Source organism: Macaca fascicularis, chromosome 5 (genome assembly GCF_037993035.2).
Source record: "Macaca fascicularis isolate 582-1 chromosome 5, T2T-MFA8v1.1".
NCBI classification, from domain to species: domain Eukaryota; kingdom Metazoa; phylum Chordata; class Mammalia; order Primates; family Cercopithecidae; genus Macaca; species Macaca fascicularis.
Window position 1 is genome coordinate 14,146,705 of NC_088379.1, and position 15,501 is coordinate 14,162,205.

Sequence of the window (15,501 nt, forward strand, 5' to 3'; positions counted from 1 at the left end):
CAGACCAAATGGAAAATTGGTTAAATTATTCAGATTTTAAGAGTTTTAGCATGTACATACAAACATATATATTCCAGAATGCTGATAAATTAATTTATGACACAGGTTGATTTTTATGCATGGTAGTTACAACTAAGAAAATGCAGTTTTACCCTATACATTGTCTCTGCAATTTACTAGCTGTGTGAACTTGGGCAAATTATATAACCCCTTGGTTCCCCAATTTCCACATCCGTAAAACACCAATAATTATACCCTATCTAATCATGTTGTCACGTGAAATGACAATTAATGTGTGTAAAATGTATAGTACAGTGCCTGAAGTAAACCATAAATGATTGGTCTGTACAGTGGTTCTCAACCCCAGATGAATATTAGAATCACCTGGGGAGTTTTTAAAATGTTGATGTCCAGGCTTCACCTAAAGCAATTACATCCGAATCTCTGGAGGTGGGACTTAAGCCAATAACAGTTTTTAAAAAAATTCATCACATGGGCCAGGTGCAGTGGCTCACACCTGTAATCTCAGCGCTTTGGGAGGCCAAGGCAGGAGGACTGCTTGAGCCCCAAAGTCGAGACCAGCTTGGGCAACAAGGTGAGGCCTTGTCTGTACAAAAAATTTTAAAAATTAGCCAGGCATGGTGGAGTGCACCTAAAGTCCCAGCTACTTGGGAGGCTGAGGCAGGAGGATGGCTTGAGCCCAGGAGATGGAGGCTGCAATGAGCCTTGTTCATGCCACTGCACTCCAGCCTGGGCAACAGCATAAGACCTCGTCTCAAAACAAACTGAAACAAACAAAAAAAAACCTCCCTCACTTTATGATTTCAATCTATATCCAGGGTTGAGAACTACTGATCTATAATAACTATCACATATCATATATGGGCATGTAATGTTTGTGTATGTGAATTATATTCATATAATATTGTATCATGTCAATTAAACAAGTGGTCAAAAGAATTTAAAAATCTGTCCAGTGATTTAGTTTGAAAAAAATATATAAATTGGAAGAGTAGATAAATGATAATCAGGGCTTACATCTCTGGAGTAAGTTGCCTGCGCACAATTACCATCTCCAACATTCACTAGCTTATAACTTTGGGCAAGTTACTCAACTACTGTTTCCTCATTTATCAACTAGGGATAATGAAGATGCCTATCTCTCATTGTGTTGTTAGTAAAATGTGTGTAATATTGTCTGGCATATCACAGGTATTACATATTTATTATTTTGGGAAATTTGATGGAACTGTTGCTGGGAATGTAAATTAGGTTCAAACACTGCAGAAAGCAGTGTGGCAATTCCTCAAAGAGCTAAAAACAGAACTACCATTAGACCCAGAAATCCCATTACTGGGTGTACACCCAAAGAATGTAAGTCGTTCTATCATAAAGGCACATGCACGTGTATGTTCCCTGTAGCACTATTCACAACAACAAAGACATGGAATCAACCTAACTTCCCATCAATGGTAGACTGAAGAACATGTGGTACATACACACCATGAAATACTATGCAGCCATAAAAAAACAAGATCATGTCCTTTGCAGGAACATGGATGGAGCTAGAGGCCATTATCCTTAGCAAACTAACGCAGGCAGAGAAAACCAAATGCCACATATCTTCACTTATAGGTGGGAGCTAAATGATGAGAACACATGGACACAGAGAGGGGAACAACAGACCCCTGGACGTACTGGAGAGTGGAGGGTGAAAGGAGGGAGAAGATCAGGAAAAATAACTAATAGGTACTAGGCTTAATACCTATGAAATAATTTGTACAACAAACCCCCACGACACGAGTTAACCTATGTAACAAACCTGCACATGTACTCCTGAACTTAAAAGTTAAAAAAAGAAATTTGATGAAAATAGGTACTTGGAATGAATATTACTAGTCATTAATATTCAATCTGAGTAACATACTTTTGCATTAGAACTGAAAAACAGATGCTATACCAAAGGTCTGGGGTAACTGTGAAGAAACATTCTCTAGACCTTATATGAAAGATCAAACTAATCCTCATTTCATATTAGCTATTTGTCATCATAGAAAACAATATGTTAATCTTGCCAGGACCTATATAAAACACCATAGAATATGTTAGTAAAAGTATCCAGCATCCCTGAAGCCCTGAATCCCAGATATTACACGACAAACTGCTGGGAATGTTCAAATTATAACCATATACAGATCCTGTGTTAGGTGCAGGTCCTGGAAGTGAATTTTCAGTGATGAATCCCTCTGTCTCGACTGGTTTGACTTCCCCTACTTCTCTAGCCTTGCTCAAACGGCCTCACCTCACCCCCTTGCTCCATCTAGGCAACACCCTCTTCCCTTTCCATAACATGTCCTACTATTTGTCTCCTCCAAGGCTTGGCTATTCTTGCCGACACCTCTTCCTAGAATGTTCTTCCTATTTCCCTCTGACCATCTCACCCCCAACCTACACATCTTTTAAGATTCAACTCAAGTACTAAGCTTTTCCATTGAAGCCTTTCCCCAATGCCCCAGGTTGAAGTAACAACTCCCTCTTTTTTAGCTGCTTACACCATGAACAGAGGGCCATTTAAAACCATCATTGAGGCCGGGCACGGTGGCTCACGCCTGTAATCCAGCACTTTGGGAGGCCTAGGCGGCCGGATCATGAGGTCAGGAGATAGAGACCATCCTGACTAACACCGTGAAACCCCGTCTCTACTAAAAAATACAAAAAGTTAGCCGGGTGTGGTGGTGGGCACCTGTAATCCCAGCTACTTGGAAGGCTGAGGCAGGAGAATGGTGTGAACTCAGGAGGCGGAGCTTGCAGTGAGCCGAGATCACACCACTGCACTCTAGTCTGGGTGACAGAGCAAGACTCTGTCTCAAAACAAAACAAAACAAAACAAACAACCATCATTGAGCCTCCTTAAAGGCCAGAGCACTTGTCTTATTTATTTATTTATTTATTTATTTATGCATCAGCCCCTGACACAGAGCCTGGCTCATTTAACTGATTTCATTGACTTAGAGAATGGAAGGAAGGGAGGGAAGGAAAAAAGAAACAACATCCATTTGTAGAGTATATGACCTAGAGGAAGGACACCAACAATGAGCATGAATGTATAAATGAAAACTTGTGGCCCCTGGTTTCAATAAGATCAACAGAAAAACCATGCTGACACTCAGCCCAGTTTCTCATAAAGTTAATGCAGCATCACATCTCTGCTTCATGAAGAAGCACTGTTCCGGATTTCGGTTAGAATCAGAAGTTTACTTTCAAACACTGAAATTCTCTAGATTTCCATTCTTAATTAAATTAACTCCCATCTTTCAAAGATCTTCACTCAGGAGGCTGAGGTGACAGGATCACTTGAGCCTGGAAGGCGGAGACAGCAGTGAGATGAGACTACAGCACTGCACTCCATCGCGGGTGACAGAGAAAGACCCTGTCTCAAAAACAAACAAACAAACAAACAAACCAACCAAAAAATAAGAAAACCAAACACCACAAATCCTCACAAAAAACAAAGATTTTCTAAACTGTTGCCGCCTCTTGGAAGTCTTCTCCAGTTTAGTGGAGACAAAATTATGAGACTCACAAAAATTTCAGCACAGTAAATTAAGAGCAGGAACTCTGGGATACTGTTTCTACTATTAGCTCTGTGGTTTCAGGCAAGCTGCCTAACACCTCTGTGCCTTAGTTCACTCGCCTTTGAAATGAAGACAATAGTAATATTTATCATGGATTTGAAAAGGGTACTGAATGTTCAGAATAATGCCTTGCACATGGAGAGAATGACATAAATGTTAATAGTTTATATTATAAATTGTTAATATTATAAATGTGACTATTAGAGGAAAGAATTACTGAATTTTCTTCTTTCCTTCTATCCTTCCCTAAACAAGAATGTAGTTATCTCTGTTTTAATTTCTATAACATTGCTTATTTTATAAGTTCAGGGCCTAAACATATTGGCCATAGAGAGAATATACTTTCACCATTCATATGAATAAACAAGTCTACATTTAACTTACAAAACAGGAGATTTCTCTTCTATAAATCCTTTGTAATATTTGTTGCTTCAGAGTCTATATTAGCAACAGTGAAACTTGGCAAGATAACCAATCTTGTGTAATGGCAGAGAAATGGCAGGACAACCTTGCCTTAGATTTCTAAATTTCAAATAAGGCAGTATCTGTCAGATGCATGGGAATTTTTTTTCTGAACTAAAATGAGCTGAACACAAGTATAAAGCTTATTATCAATCTCATTTTCAGTTCCTTTGAAATCTTTAGTGAGTTGCTCCTAGCTAAGAGACTAGCCATCAAAAAAAAAAAAAAAAAAAAAAAAAATCTATGTGTGGTAGAGGATTAGGTAAATCAAATGCCTATAGAAGTTGAGAATCCATCATTCTTGTTTCCATTCTCCAGTGAAGAGGGTAAATCTTATCCTCTACAGTAAATGAACTACAGAAGGCTCCAAAGAGACTGAATCCTTTAGACAGTATAGGGACCTCTGATGTCATGCCTAAGGAAAAGTTACAGTATGTCCTCAGCAAGGAAGAAGAAATAACAAGTTAGTAAATTATCTGTTTACATTTACAACCAACAAACCAATCATTTCTATACACAGTTTGTACCTAAATTTCAAACATTCTTGATTATTAATGAAAGAGATTATGTTAGAATTCACAAGTAAGTTTGATATCTTGTAGTCTTACTAGAATGAAGTTCCTACATCCCCCAAAGAAATACGTTCTGCTAGTTCAAAGGTCTTTCTATGCCTTTTCCACAGTCTCTCTCTCTCTCTCCAGATTCTTCCTCCAGCCTCCAGCCACCAGCTCAGACATTTTATCTTGTTGAGCAATAGGGCAGACAACTGGATTCACAGGAAACAAGATGGGGTGAACAGAACACAGGAATGTAACTCGGAAGACAGTGGTGATTTTGCCACTTACTGTTGTGTCTTCATGAATATACTTGACTTTAGCTTTCATTTACTCACAAATCAAATACAGATAATAGTATTACCCCCTCCCTCCATCTCACAAAGTTACCTTGAGGACACTGGAATTGCTTATGAAAGCAATTCTAAGCTGCAAAGTACTAAACAGAAGTCCCTCTGATCCCACTCATTCTATAGCAGAGAGTTTAGTACTCAGTGGCCTCTAGTTTCAGACTGTCTGAGTTTAAATCCAGGCTCTTACTTATTGATTGTGTCCTTGAATGAGTTCATGCTTCAGTTTCCTTATCTGTAAAATGGGGCTAATAATAGCATCAATTTATAAAGCTATTATGAAGTGTGAAATGGAATGGCACCTACGTGGCACTTAGAACAATGCCTAAAACCTAGAAAATAAGAGTATGATCCAGCAAGCACTTCTTTAAGTAGCTACCTTTTGAGTATAGTGGAGCTTTGAGGATTCTAAAGAATGGATAAGATCTAGCTCCTACCCATCTTTGGAGATTTCACAAACTTGTGAAGAGTGGACACTCACGTAAACAAGTGCTGTGACAGAGATAAAATGAGGCAAAGTACAAGGTACAGATTCATCCCTAACTCCCCCCTCTGCCCTTTTGCCCTTATTCCATTTCCCTGCTCTCCCTAGGTAAGTTTGCCCGATAATCCCATACACTTTCACGGCCTCAGCTATCAACTGCACACCAACAAAAACCAAGATCCATAGACCAAAACCCTACTCTTACTCTCTGATATCTTCACTTAGCTTACTCTTTCCCCCCCCCCCAACCACTCCTCAACCTGTACCTCTTTCAACTAACCCCTCAAACCTAATAATTGGCCAAACTATGACAATTACATCAGAGAAACATGCCCACTCCTCAACTCCCGTATACATCTACTATATTCACCTTAACTATTGCAGCCACCTGCTAAGTATCTCAGTGCCTCCAGTTTCAATCTCCTTATCTGCAACCCATTCCCCATGCAGCCACCTAAGGCATTCTAAAAATTTTTATCTGTTAACAATACTCCCTCTAAAAAAAGTTTTGGTAGCCTGCCTTTGCTTGTGGAACAGTGTCTTCTTGGGCCTGCAGCACTCTTAACATACGTCTGAGGCTCTTTCCACTCTTATCTTATTTCCCAGATCTCAACGCAAAGAACACTCAGTGTCCTTTTCTAGATGGCATGTGCATCTTCCATTACTCTCCACTTTTGCTCTTGTTGGTTATGTTCTCTCAAATGCCCCACCTGCCACCTATCCATCCACTCATCTTCCAATGTACAGCTCAAATGCCACCGACTGCACATCATTTGCCCTTCTTAATAAATTCCTCAAGACTTATTATTCTTTCACATGGATTTGTATATAACATGTAGGTTAAACCATATGAGTTACCAGTTTTTGGTAGGTCAAAGTGGTCAAATAACTGCAGTTTCCAGTACTTGAACTTATAACATGATATGTTCCTCTTACAGCATTTATCCTGCTTCATCAGACCTCTTTCTTTAAGTATACTTCCCATGTACTGTGTCGTCTTCATCTTTCCATGCCCAGTGCCTCACAGAGTGCCAGGCAAGAAGTACATGCTCCAAGAAAGTGTGTAGAATTCAAGGTAATTGCTGTGTATGGATCTTAACACTTTGTTGAGCTCTCTTAAGTCTAGGTCCTAATCTTACTCTCATTATCTAGAGTCTGCCAAAGGTAAATGTAGCCATCCAGGGCTGTCTGGAAGAGAGTCAGGATTGTAGGTATCCCTTTCCTTTCCCCATTTACATCAAGACCCAGCTCTCTACCTACTACCTAATTACTTAACCTAGGTAGGAAAACATCAGCCTCCCAGGTTGTCCTTTCTTTAGGCAGCAAGTATGTAAAATGCAATGATACCATTCAGGGCACTTAACACATTAATTCACTCATTCAGTCATGGGGCTGTGATTGGTACTGGGAATATAGTAGTAACTAAGGCAACTAGAGACTATGAGTTTGGAGTGTTTTAAACTATTCTTCAAACTTTTTCCCCAAGAATTACTCAAAGAAACTGAAAATTTTCCAAAACATAGCTTGCATATTTGAACACTTTTAGATGTCTCATACATACATTTTAAGTTCTCTAAAAATATTGTAAATTGAAATAATTGTTGCAAAGGATATAATTTCAGTACATATTTTATTTTGTCACTTTAAATTACTATTATTTTTAATGTATTTAATGAAATCTGAATATCATAACAATCTGATACCCATGACTATCTTTTTTAATGAGAAAGATGTTTTAATTTAAAAATTTCAGATATTTTTTCTTTGAACTCACATTTGTATTATACTTTGCCCTTGAATTTTATACATTTATATAAAATCAAAACTGTGGTCCTTCATATTTAGCTCAATTTATGGAACATGTGTACTACATATATTGGCAAACCAGTAAGCCAAATTGTACTTTCCCTCCAGAAAAATTCTGCCTTTATTTTTCAATTCAAACAAATGTGTTAATTTGCATTGCAAATAATGTTATTAAAACATGGAGGCTGGGCACGATGTCTCACACCTGTAATTCCAATATTTTGGGAGGCCAAGGCAGGCATATCACTTGAGGTCAGGAGTTCGAGACCAGCCTGACCAACATGGCAAAAATTAGCTGTGTGTGGTGTTGGACACCTGTAATCCCAGCTACGCAGGATGCTGAGGCCAGAGAATTGCTTGAACTCAGGAGGCAGAGGTTGCAGTGAGCTGAGATCACAACCCTGCCCTCTAGCCTGGGCAACAGAGCGAGACTCCATCTCAAAAACAAAAATCAACAAAACCCACAAACATTGAGAAATAAGTTACAAAATGAATCCTATAAGACAGATTATGAAAGGACGTCAAACTTAATATAGATCTAATAAAAGTAATGCATCTCATCAATTATAAGAGGAATATAAATTAATAGGATAATTCTTATCAACTAATTTTAATAAAGCAATGAATGTGCAATTTATCAAATAATGACTATATCATTCCTCTAATAAAAATGCATATCTCTCTCCAGTCAAAAGATAGAGAATGCAGAACGAAGCAAACACAATTCACTCATATGCCATCTACAATAGACACACTAGATTCAAAGATATAAGTAAGTCCAAAGTGAAAAATTAGAAAATTGTACTCCATACAAAGAGTATTCAAAAGAGAATTGGAGTGGCTATACTAGTATCAGACAAAATGGGCTTTAAGACAAGATTTGTTACTAGAGTCAAAAAAGACATAATGATAAAAGGGTCAATTCATCAGGAAGACAACAATAAAAACATAAATGCACCTAACAACAGAGCCTCCTAAAACATGAAGTAAAATACATAAGTTGAAAGGAGAAACAGATATTTAACAATAATAAGTGGAAACATCAATAACTTGCTTCCAATAGTGGCTGAAGACTTGAACAACACTATAAACTAACTAGATATAACTTATCTATAGAAAACTCTAAAAATAGCAGAGTACACATTCTTCTCAAGTACACAGTGAAAATTTTCCACGATAAAGCACATGTGAAGAGACCATTAAAAAAAACTCAATAAGTTTAAAGACTGTTAAATCACACAAAGGATGTTCTTTGACCACCAAGGAATACATTTAAAAGTCACAATAACAAATACATTTGGAAAACACAAATATGTAAAAAGTAATCTAAACACTTTTAAATAAAAAATGGTTTTAAAATGTACCAGGCAAATCAGAAAATTATTTGAGATTAATGAGACCAAAAACACAACATACCAAAACTTATTAGATACAGCTTAAGCAGTAATCAGAGAGAAATTTGTAGCTGTAATGTTTATTATGAAAAGAAGGAAAATCTCAAATTAATGATCTAAACTTATATCTTACAAAACTACCAAAGAAGAATAAACTAAAACCAAAGCAAGCAGAATAAAAAACATTATAAATATTAAACCACAAATAAATGAAATAGATAATAAAGAGCAAACATCAATGAAATAAAAAGTTACTTATTTAAAAAATCAGTAAAATTAATGAAAGCTTAGTGAGGCTGAACAAGAAAAGAGGAATCAAATTATTAAACTCAGGAATAAAAAAGGGGATCTCAGCACCAACCTCATAGAAATAAAAAGGATTAGAAGAGAACACTATGGACAGGATGCAGTGGCTCACATCTGTAATTCCAGCACGTTGGGAGGCCAAGGCAGGAGGATCACTTGAAGCCAGGAATTCAAGACCAGCCCGGCAACAACGCAAGGCACCATCTCTAGAAAAAAATTAATTTAAAAAAATAAGTAAATAATAACTTTTTAAAAAAGAGAATGCCATTAACAATTATATATCAACAAATTAGAAAGTCTAGATGAAATAAACAAATTTGCAGACAAACACCAACAACTTATACTAAAATAAGAAGAAATGAAAAGTCTGAATAGATTTATAACAAACACAAATTGAATTAACAATTTTTAAACTTTCCACAAGGAAAGTCTAGGCCCAAATGGCTTTACTCATCAATTCTACCACAAACTTAAAGAAAAATTAATACCAATCCTTCACACACTCTTAACAAAAAATTATAAGAAGTAATACTTCCCAACTCATTCTATGAGATCAGTATTAGTTACTCTAATACCAAAAACAGATGAAAACATCACAAGAAAAAAAACACTACAAGCTGATAACCCCCATAAACATACATGCCAATAGTCTCAACAAATTGCTTGCAATCCAAATCCAGTAACATATAAAAAGGATTATACACCATAACCAAATGAAATGCATCCCAGGAATACAAGGTTGGCTTAAAACATGAAAATCAACCAATTTAATATACTATATTAATACAATAAACCAAAAACTACAATAATCTTAACAGATGGAGAAAAAGCAGTAAAGTAGCAATAACTTGTATATCAACTGTATGGTGAAATAATAATTATTTGCATATATTGATTTAAATAAAACACATTACTCAAGTTAATTTCACCTGTACCTTTTTAATTTTTAAAATGTGGCCAGTGCATACCTGTAATTCCAGCAGTTTAGGAGGCCAAAGCAGGAAGCTAGCTTTAGTACAAGAGTTGGAGACCAGCATGGGCAACATATCGAGGCCTCATCTCTACAAAAACTTTTTTTGAAAATTAGGTAGGCATTGCAGTGCACGTCTGAGTCCTAGCTACTTGGGAAGCTGAGGTGGGAGGTTGCAATGAGCTATGATCACACCACTGCACTCTAGCCTGGGCAACTGAGCCACACCCTGTCTCTAAAAAATAAAATGTGGCTACTAGAAAAGTTCACATTACATATATAGCTCACATTTATGGCTTATGTTATATTTCTATTGGACCACAATGGTCTAGACATATCCTAGTTTGAAGATCAGTGTTCTAACAGCATTTGGTGTTTTCATACATATTTCTCTATGTTATTTATCAGAGCAGAAAACAGAGAATGAGAATGGTTAACATGCCCAGGTAAACATAACCTGCCCCATAGGTGTCAGAACTGGTAGTGGGATTCAGTAATAATCCTTAAAGTCAGAGTTTGCCCTAATTGCATAATTGGTCTCTGGTCTTCCTTAGAGGGATTAAACAGTCATTGAATATGTTTAACATTTAACTTTCAGAAATTTTTTCTGTTTTCCAGATCTAAGAGGAATTTAGCTTTTTTTATTTTTCTCATTTTTTATTTGGATATCTCCTTCCACTGCTAGCAATCCAGGATTTCACTGCCATTACCAGCCCCCATGTTGTCTGGTAACTGTTTTGCTTTGTTTTTGCTTTGGTTATCCATTCTCCAGGACTACCACTGTGTTCAAGCTGGCTTTCTCATCTGCTCTTTACCTTGAACTGCATAGTAGATGACAGCTAAGGTGTTTTGTTAGTTTGTTTAAACATCTATTTTGTGTCAAACACTGTAGAAGACTCTCTATTTAAAATATTGCTAATTATCATCACCATAGCCCCCGCTTCACAGGTAATGTTTGTCTTTACCTTCACAGATGAGAATACTGAGGTTCCCAAAGTTTAATTGCCAAAGTTACATAGTAACAGAGGAAGTTGGACTAAAAGCCAGGTCTCTGACTCTAGCTCTGTTGTGTCCATCATATTGCTCCTCCCTATCTCTTAATATGGGATGAATATGCATCAACTGTGGGCCTACAAACAATGGTATTTTCATATATACGATTTATGTCCTTATGACAATCTTAAGAGTTTCTTATTCTCTGTACCAGTTTGTCTATTTTTTTTCTATTGAAAATTGAAGTCTATGTTTTTTCTTATTGTTATGAATTATGTACTCCAATGTTAGTACAATGGCTTACACTATAAATGAATTTTGGATGTGAGATGACATAAAGTTCTATAATCCTTTCTCAAGTCCAATGAAAAAAAGGAGACAGCAAAAGTGAATTGCTAGCACTGACAATGAAGCACTAACTAGGACTAAAATCAAATATCCCTCTTCCCTCTGAATGTTTTTCCTCTCTTGTCTTTACATTTAATCAATCCTTGCACAAAGGTTGGTCATAATGCCTGCTACCATTTAAGCTTCATGATATTTCTTTTTAACTGAACATTCACAGCTTCCAAAACAAACATTTAAAATGTTGAATCTTCTAAGATTCTAAACAAATTAAGGTCAAATTTGATAGATGCAATGCTCTTCATCTACTTAAAGTCTACATATTTAATATTTAGTCAAGATGCATCACTCTTCTCTGCCTAGAATAATTTATCAATTGACGCAGTTAGCTTTCCACAATGTGGAAAAAGTATAATATATCCAATATATACTGCCAGGCCTCATTCTTACTATAGGAGAAAAATGACTAAGCATATGTGAGGAATATCTCTGAATTTCAGTGGGATATGTTATTTTGAAAATAAGATGCTTTTGCTCTGAGGTCTGTACTACCAATTGTCATTCATGTAGCTAGGTGTCACTTTGAAGACTTGAAGGATTATCCCTTCCACTCCTTAACTTTTAGTAGAAGCAAGGACTGTTGCTTTAACAAAAAAAGTTTTATTTTTTGATATTATAATTGTATATTACTATTGAACACACAGTGATGTTACATGTATACAGAGTTGAATGACTAAATCAAGCTAGTTAACATATCCATCAGCTTAAATACTTACATGATTTTAAATCTAACTGCAACTTTGTACCCTTTGACCAACATCTCCCTGTTCTCCCAGCCCCTGGCCTCAATAACCACCATTCTATTCCCAGCTTCCATGAATTTGATTGTGTTAGATTCCACATATAAGTGAGAACATATAGTTTTTACCTTTCCGTGCCTGGCTTATTTCACTTCTATAATATCCTCCAGGTTCATCCATGTTGTTGCAGATAGCCAAATTTCCTTCTTTTTTAAGGCTGAATAGTATTCCACTGTGTATATATGCTACATTTGCTTTACCCACTCATCTGTTGGTGAACACTTAGGTTGTTTCTGTGTCTTCGCTACTGTGACTAATGCTGCAGTGAACACAGGAGTACAGACATCACTTTGACATACTGGTTTCAAGTCCTCAGGATATATATACCCAAGCACCATTTTTAAGCATGTGTCTCTGTGACTCTGTTTTGCTCAGGTACTTGCTGAGCAGTGACCCACTCTTTGTCTTTGCTTCTAGCACTAGCCTGAGGGCCAACTAATGAAGCAAGAAACTGAGAAATGAGGAGATGGGGGCATTAATCTCAGTCTATGCAAATTATCTCGAGCAAACAACTTTACCTCTGGGCTTTGGTTTTCCAACAATAAAACAAAAATATGATTTGCTTTATCTACTCACAAAGTATATTGTGACAAGAAAAGGAAATCATAGAAATCTCATTTCAAGCCAGGATTGAGATGAGCTTCAGTGTGTAATTTTATCTGCCTTCTTGTTAGATTTGCCTTACCTCAATATTCTGTAGAGATCACAAGGCTCCACCCATGACCAGCCTGGCAAGGTCATATTGCCCCAAGTAGGATTCCAATTTAGGAAGTCAGTTTCAACCTACAATCTCACTGTTTATGACTCTGCCCAGACAATTAGGGTTGGGAATTATCATAACTAACGTCAATGGCATTTATTTACAGTCTCTGTGAGGATACACAGAATAATGTATGTTTTCTGTTCTTTTCACAGTTACACCCATAGTGCCTTGCACAGTGTCTGGTACAGAGTAGGCACTCGACAAAGAGTTTCTGAATACAAATATCAATCAATAAGAACTAGGAAAATTAAAGAACATATAAGGCATAGCGACTGCCTCCAAAGACTTGTAATTCAATCAAGTTGACGTGGCCTTAAAGTTACAAGATAAGTAACAATAGAGAAGGAAGTCAGTCTACGTAAGGGCCCAGTGACCATCGTGACAAAAATTACTGGAGAGGCTGACAGGTTCTCTCCTAGGTGGGGGTATTGGAGTGGGATGATAAATCCCCCTGATGCCACAAAGGGTAACAGAGAACTTCTGTTATGTTTCAGGACTACACTTTGTCATCGGGGAAGATTTTTGATATTTTTCTTTGTCAATGAGTTCATCCCGTGGCATAATAACCAGAATGGAGATTGTAATAACCAGAATGAAACTTTTAGTTTGGTATTGTCAAGGAAAATAACTTTTTTGTCATTGTCAATATGGTTATTCATTTTATTTTTTCTCCAGTAAACATTAGTTAACAATGCTACAGAATGGCACATGTCTTTGTAAAGCATGCTTTGGAAACATCTACCTCGTTCCCTCCTTCCATCTCCCTCCTTCCTTTCCTTACCTTGTTTTCTCCTTTTCTTCATCTTTTCTTCTTACAGCATTCATTGGGCAATTACTAATCAACAAATACTTACTAGGCACTTGTGTTCTAGGTACGTGAAAGGCAAGGGGAATGAGGAGATGCAAGAAGGAATTACATTTGAGCAACATTTCTGCAGTATAATTGACAGAGCATGGTTGCCAATTGTTTTTGGAGAGTGAGAGAGATGAAGGAAGAGGATGACTCATGTGTCAGCTTGAGAAACTGGTTGTGTGATGATGACGTCAGTCAAGACAAGCAGCAAAATAGAAGCAGATTTTGGGGAAGATGTTGAATGCAGGTATAGACACATTGAATTGATGTGGCTGAAGGACACCCAGGTCAAAGTGTTAAATAGGCAGTTGGAAATATGATTTTGACCACGAGGCTAAAGAGATGGATTCGGAAGACATTAGCATTTAGATGATGTTTGAAAACATGATAATAAATTCATCTAGAAAAAGTAGGTAGAAATATAGAAAAGGACCAGAAACATAAACCTAAGGAGCTCTCGCACGTAAAGAATACATAACGATAAAGTGACGGAGGAAATTATGAAGGAAGGTTTAGAAAAGTAGGAGAACTAGAAGTAACTGAGGGTGGTACTATTCTTGAGTGCCACATCAATAAAGCACCTTGAAGTTGGACAAGGTCAGAATGAATCTTAATTTCTACTTTCTCCTTTTCCAAGTCCAAACCAGAACTAATTAGCTCCCATCTAAAGACTCAAAGTTTTCCCATTCTATGGGGTTAATTACATTCATGGGCATGGGCTGTGCCACGGAAAACCAGCAGCATGGAGGTAAGGCATCCAGTTGACCTTAACTGCAGTGCCTCCTAAACTGGTTCCATTTCTACGAGCTGGGGTCTTGATTCCTCTCCTTGTTCAAGCTCCTGCAATGAAACCCTGTGTTCCTGGAGCCTGGAGTACCAACTCAAGGCTTCTGAGACAGGAGTCTTGCCCCTTGTACTCCAGGGTTATCTATTCCCCAGTGTTACAGTCCTGGGATGACTTACCTGTCCTCATGCACTTATCCTATATCTGACAATGATTGGAATTATTTTTGGCTTGTTTAAGAATCCTAGGAGCATCTGCATGGTGTTTGGATAGCTCCTGAAAGCAAATTAACAATTTATAAACAGACCCTTGTATTACTATTGTATTCTTTTAGCTATCATTTCCTAAAATTGCTATTTATTAATTCAACAATCCCTTTATTCAGTGCATGCATTTCCCAACTCTTGAAAGCCTACTATGTGCAAGGCATTGTTGTAAGTGCTGAGGATACAACAGTGAACAAAACAAGGCATGGACCTTTCCTCATGGGCTTGTGATCTTATAAGAGAGGACAGATAAACAGTTCAAGTACATAGTGGGTCAGATGGAAAAACAAACACCTTATAAAGAATAAGAAGGCTGGGAAAGAGTGGGGGGTTGTTATTTTACAATGGTGGTCAGGGAAGACATCACTGAAAAATGACTTTTAGCAGAGACCTAAGTGAGAGAGAAACTAAAAAAAAAAAAAAAAAAGAATGATTAAAAACATGGTTAAGTGAGCCCAGTTGCTACTTAGGAGACAAGTATTCCAGGTGTGGGAATTGCGAGGGCAAAGGCCCTAAGGCTGAATTGGCCTGGGCTGTTAGAGAAATAAGCATTCCACTGTAGGGAAGTTTTCAGAGGGGTTGGTGGCAGGAGCGATTCTGAAGAACCTTTTGGTTATTAAAATGTTTTGACTTCTATTCTGAGAAAATGTAAGTATTTAGTCAGAGGAGCTGACAT

At 37.2% G+C, this 15,501-nt stretch overlaps 1 long non-coding RNA gene across 2 annotated transcripts in view; it reads right to left on the reverse strand.

The window, feature by feature from the left end:
* The window catches only part of LOC102118468 (uncharacterized), a 93,034-nt gene extending 77,800 nt beyond the window's left edge, over window positions 1–15,234 (reverse strand). Inside the window, exons 1-3 of one of the 2 annotated variants that reach the window (XR_012434685.1) lie at window positions 13,704–14,257; window positions 12,228–12,418; window positions 9,047–9,197 (exon numbers count right to left, since the gene is read on the reverse strand). This is a non-coding gene — a long non-coding RNA (uncharacterized lncRNA). Of the gene's footprint in view, window positions 1–9,046; window positions 9,198–12,227; window positions 12,419–13,703 lie in introns of both variants that reach the window. The other variant, XR_012434686.1, reaches the window with a different exon arrangement.
* Between the last annotated feature and the right edge of the window lie 267 nt (window positions 15,235–15,501).